Source organism: Lethenteron reissneri, unplaced genomic scaffold, assembly GCF_015708825.2.
Source record: "Lethenteron reissneri isolate LAM-NWPU_2019-01 unplaced genomic scaffold, ASM1570882v1 scaffold_1898, whole genome shotgun sequence".
NCBI lineage: Eukaryota > Metazoa > Chordata > Hyperoartia > Petromyzontiformes > Petromyzontidae > Lethenteron > Lethenteron reissneri.
Window position 1 is genome coordinate 12,501 of NW_026891661.1, and position 5,567 is coordinate 18,067.

General features: G+C 56.5%; 1 long non-coding RNA gene across 1 annotated transcript in view; it reads left to right on the forward strand.

The window, feature by feature from the left end:
• Positions 1-4,553, forward strand: part of LOC133339554 (uncharacterized) — a 10,908-nt gene extending 6,355 nt beyond the window's left edge. Inside the window, exons 3-5 of the long non-coding RNA XR_009754744.1 lie at positions 1,901-2,049; positions 3,111-3,759; positions 4,528-4,553. This is a non-coding gene — a long non-coding RNA (uncharacterized LOC133339554). The remainder of the gene's footprint in view (positions 1-1,900; positions 2,050-3,110; positions 3,760-4,527) is intronic.
• The last annotated feature ends 1,014 nt before the right edge of the window (positions 4,554-5,567 follow it).

Here is a 5,567-nt window from a genome sequence, read left to right on the forward strand (position 1 = left end):
CAGCGCCCCGTCAGGATGTTTGTGCTGGAGGACCGTCACGTGATCGCTCGCCATGCCAGCGTCTACCTGTGTGTGTGTCTATGTGTGTGTCTCACCGTGTCTCTGTGTGTGTCTCTGTGTGAGTGTCTGTGTGAGTGTCTGTGTGTGTGTCTCTGTCTGTGTGTGTCTCACCGTGTCTCTGTGTGTGTCTCTGTGTGAGTGTCTGTGTGAGTGTCTGTGTGTGTGTCTCTGTGTCTCTGTGTGTGTCTCTGTGTGTGTGTCTCACTGTGTCTGTGTGTGTGTCTCTGTGTGTGTCTCTGTGTGTGTGTCTCACTGTGTCTGTGTGTGTGTCTCTGTGTGTGTCTCTGTCTGTGTGTGTGTCTCACTGTGTCTGTGTGTGTGTCTCTGTGTGTGTCTCTGTGTGTGTGTCTCACTGTGTCTGTGTGTGTGTCTCTGTGTGTGTCTCTGTGTGTGTGTCTCACCGTGTCTCTGTGTCTATCCACACAGCGGCCCGTCAGGATGTTTGTGCTGGAGGACCGTCACGTGATCGCCCGCCATGCCAGCGTCTATCTGTGTGTGTGTCTCTGTGTGTGTTTCTGTGTGTGTCTATGTGTGTGTCTCTGTGTGTGTGTACACAGAGGCCCGTCAGGATGTTTGTGCTTGAGGACCGTCACGTGATGATCGCTCGCCACGCCAGCGTCTACCTGTGTGTGTGTCTCTGTGTGTGTCTATGTGTGTGTCTCTGTGTGTGTGTACACAGCGGCCCGTCAGGATGTTTGTGCTTGAGGACCGTCACGTGATCGCCCGCCATGCCAGCGTCTATCTGTGTGTGTGTCTCTGTGTGTGTCTCTGTGTGTGTCTCTGTGTGTGTCTATGTGTGTGTCTCTGTGTGTGTGTACACAGAGGCCCGTCAGGATGTTTGTGCTGGAGGACCGTCACGTGATCGCCCGCCACGCCAGCGTCTATCTGTGTGTGTGTCTCTGTGTGTGTCTCTGTGTGTGTCTATGTGTGTGTCTCTGTGTCTATACACACAGCGGCCCGTCAGGATGTTTGTGCTGGAGGACCGTCACGTGATCGCCCGCCACGCCAGCGTCTATCTGTGTGTGTGTCTGTGTGTGTGTCTCTGTGTGTGTCTCTGTGTGTGTCTCTGTGTGTGTGTACACAGAGGCCCGTCAGGATGTTTGTGCTTGAGGACCGTCACGTGATCGCCCGCCATGCCAGCGTCTATCTGTGTGTGTGTCTGTGTGTGTGTCTCACCGTGTCTCTGTGTGTGTCTCTGTGTGTGTCTCTGTGTGTGTCTCTGTGTGTGTCTCACCGTGTCTCTGTGTCTATCCACACAGCGCCCCGTCAGGATGTTTGTGCTTGAGGACCGTCACGTGATCGCCCGCCATGCCAGCGTCTATCTGTGTGTGTGTCTGTGTGTGTGTCTCTGTGTGTGTGTACACAGAGGCCCGTCAGGATGTTTGTGCTGGAGGACCGTCACGTGATCGCCCGCCATGCCAGCGTCTATCTGTGTGTGTGTCTCTGTGTGTGTCTCTGTGTGTGTCTATGTGTGTGTCTCTGTGTGTGTGTACACAGAGGCCCGTCAGGATGTTTGTGCTTGAGGACCGTCACGTGATCGCCCGCCACGCCAGCGTCTATCTGTGTGTGTGTCTCTGTGTGTGTCTCTGTGTGTGTCTATGTGTGTGTCTCTGTGTGTGTGTACACAGAGGCCCGTCAGGATGTTTGTGCTTGAGGACCGTCACGTGATCGCCCGCCATGCCAGCGTCTATCTGTGTGTGTGTCTGTGTGTGTGTCTCTGTGTGTGTGTACACAGAGGCCCGTCAGGATGTTTGTGCTGGAGGACCGTCACGTGATCGCCCGCCATGCCAGCGTCTATCTGTGTGTGTCTATGTGTGTGTCTCTGTGTGTGTGTACACAGCGGCCCGTCAGGATGTTTGTGCTGGAGGACCGTCACGTGATCGCCCGCCATGCCAGCGTCTACCCGACTCTGGCGGAGTTAGAGGCGGCTCAGTCGCTGGTGTCCACCTGTGAGAGAGCGCTCAAGCGCCTCGCAGACTCGCTGCACAGGTAGAGACACACACACACACAGACACACACACACACACAGACACACACACACACACACAGATAGACACACACACACACAGACAACAACAACAACAACAACCGCCATTCGCCACTAAGTGGCGGTGACGTCACCACGATGCTTGTGCCAGGCCAAGTGCACACACACACACACACGCACTTAAACACACACACACACATCGACACACACACACACACACAGACACACACACACACACATAGACACACACACAGACACACACACACACACACATAGACACACACACACACAGACACACACACACACACACACGCACTTAAACACACACACACACATCGACACACACACACACACAGATACACACACAGACACACACACACACAGACACACACACAGACACACACACACACATCGACACACACACGCACTTAAACACACACACAACAACAACCGCCATTCGCCACTAAGTGGCGGTGACGTCACCACGACGCTTGTGCCAGGCCAAGTGCACCTTGAGGCTACCACGTGAAGTGTCGAACGCCCGCTGGCAGGAGGTCACGGGGCAGACCCAGCAGGTGCCACGGGTCGACTGACCGAGATGACCGAGATGACTGGCTGATGCACCACCTGTGCCCCCTACTGTGCCAACTTGCTGTGCTTTAGCCACCCGGCGCTCCGCTCGTTGTTGTGAGCGTCGCTCCTCCGCCCTCCGTTGTTGTTGGAGGGCGACTGCCTCCAACTGCCCAGTAGCGTCCTTCACGAGCCTCCTCCACACACACAGACACACAGACACACACAGACACACACACAGTCACACAGACACACACACATAGACACACACACGCACTTAAACACACACAGTCACACAGACACACACACATAGACACACACACGCACTTAAACACACACAGTCACACAGACACACACACATAGACACACACACGCACTTAAACACACACAGTCACACAGACACACACACGCATAGTCACACACACACACAAACAGTCACGCACACACACAGACACACATACTCCTCCCCTCCCTCCCTCTCCTCCCCTTGTAGTGATGCTGGTGCAGCAGCAGCAGCACCACCACCAGCAGCAGCAGCAGCAGGAGTAGCAGCAGCAGCAGCAGCAGGAGTAGCAGGAGGAGCAGTGGGTGGTGGTGGTGGTGGTGGTGGTGTTGGTGGTGGTGGTGTGGGTGGTGGTGGTGTGGGTGGTGGTGGTGTTGGTGGTGGTGTTGGTGGTGGTGGTGGTGGTGTGGGTGGTGGTGTTGTTGGTGGTGTTGGTGGTGTAGTGGGTGGTGTAGGTGGTGGTGGTGGTGGTGTTGGTGGTGGTGTGGGTGGTGGTGTGGGTGGTGGTGTTGGTGGTGGTGTAGGTGGTGGTGGTGGTGGTGTTGGTGGTGGTGGTGGTGGTGTTGGTGGTGGTGTGGGTGGTGGTGTTGTTGGTGGTGTTGGTGGTGGTGTAGGTGGTGGTGGTGGTGGTGTTGGTGGTGTTGGTGGTGTTGGTGGTGTTGGTGGTGGTGGTGTTGGTGGTGGTGGTGTTGGTGGTGGTGGTGGTGGCTCCCTGCGTAGCGTGGTGCGAGTGGGACTGGTGGCTAAGGGTCTTCTCCTGCGCGGAGACCAGCGCCTTCGCCTCGTGCTGCTGTGCCACCAGCCGCCCACTGTGCAGCTGCTGCACCACGCTGCACACAGCCTGCCTCAACACCTACAGGTAACACACACAGTGACACACACACAGACACAGACACACACAGACACACACACACACACAGACACACACACACAGACACACACACAGACACACACACACACACAGACACACACACACAGACACACACACACACACAGACACACACACACAGACACACACACACAGACACACACACACACAGACACACACACAGACACACACACACACACTGCTGTGTCACCAGCCTCCTACTGTGCAGCTGCTGCACCACGCTGCACACAGCCTGCCGCAACACCTACAGGTAACACACACATACACACACACAGACACACACACACAGACACAGACACACACACAGACACACACACACACACACAGACACACACACAGACACACACACACACACAGACACACACACACAGACACACACACACACACACACAGACACACACACACACAGACACACAGACACACACAGACACACACACGCACACACACACACGCACAGTGGTTGAGTGAGTGAGTGAGTGGGTAGGTGGGTGAGTGGGTGGGTGAGTGGCTGGGTGGGTGGGTGAGTGAGTGAGTGAGTGGGTGAGTGGCTGGGTGGGTGGGTGAGTGGCTGGGTGGGTGGGTGAGTGAGTGGCTGGGTGGGTGGGTGAGTGAGTGGCTGGGTGGGTGAGTGACTGGGTGGGTGGGTGAGTGGCTGGGTGGGTGAGTGAGTGAGTGAGTGGGTGAGTGGTGAGGGTGGTGAGTGAGTGAGTGGTGAGTGAGTGGTGTGTGTTCTCACAGGCGGTGAGTGGTGAGGGTGGTGAGTGAGTGGGTGGTGAGGGTGGTGAGTGAGTGGGTGGTAAGGGTGGCTGGGTGAGTGAGTGGGTGAGTGGGTGAGTGAGTGAGTGGGTGAGTGGGTGAGTGAGTGAGTGGGTGGTGAGTGAGTGAGTGGTGAGGGTGGTGAGTGAGTGGTGAGTGAGTGGTGTGTGTGTTCTCACAGGCGGTGAGTGGTGCGGGTGGTTAGTGAGTGAGTGGGTGAGTGGTGAGTGAGTGAGTGGGTGAGTGAGTGGGTGAGTGAGTGGTGAGTGAGTGAGTGGGTGAGTGGTGAGGGTGGTGAGTGAGTGAGTGGGTGAGTGAGTGGGTGAGTGGGTGAGTGAGTGGGTGGTAAGGGTGGCTGGGTGAGTGAGTGGGTGAGTGAGTGAGTGGGTGAGTGGGTGAGTGAGTGAGTGGTGAGGGTGGTGAGTGAGTGAGTGGTGAGTGAGTGGTGTGTGTGTTCTCACAGGCGGTGAGTGGTGAGGGTGGTGTGAGTGGGTGGTGAGGGTGGTGAGTGAGTGGGTGGTAAGGGTGGCTGGGTGAGTGAGTGGGTGAGTGAGTGAGTGGGTGAGTGGGTGAGTGAGTGGTGAGGGTGGTGAGTGAGTGAGTGGTGAGTGAGTGGTGTGTGTGTTCTCACAGGTGGTGAGTGGTGAGGGTGGTGAGTGAGTGGGTGGTGAGGGTGGTGAGTGAGTGGGTGGTAAGGGTGGCTGGGTGAGTGAGTGGGTGAGTGAGTGGGTGAGTGGGTGAGTGAGTGAGTGGGTGGTGAGGGTGGTGAGTGAGTGAGTGGTGAGTGAGTGGTGTGTGTGTTCTCGCAGGCGGTGAGTGGTGAGGGTGGTGAGTGAGTGGGTGAGTGTGTGAGTGAGTGGTGAGGGTGGTGAGTGAGTGGTGTGTGTGTTCTCACAGGCGGTGAGTGGTGAGGGTGGTGAGTGAGTGAGTGGTGAGTGAGTGGTGTGTGTGTTCTCACAGGCGGTGAGTGGTGAGGGTGGTGAGTGAGTGAGTGGTGTGTGTGTTCTCACAGGCGGTGAGTG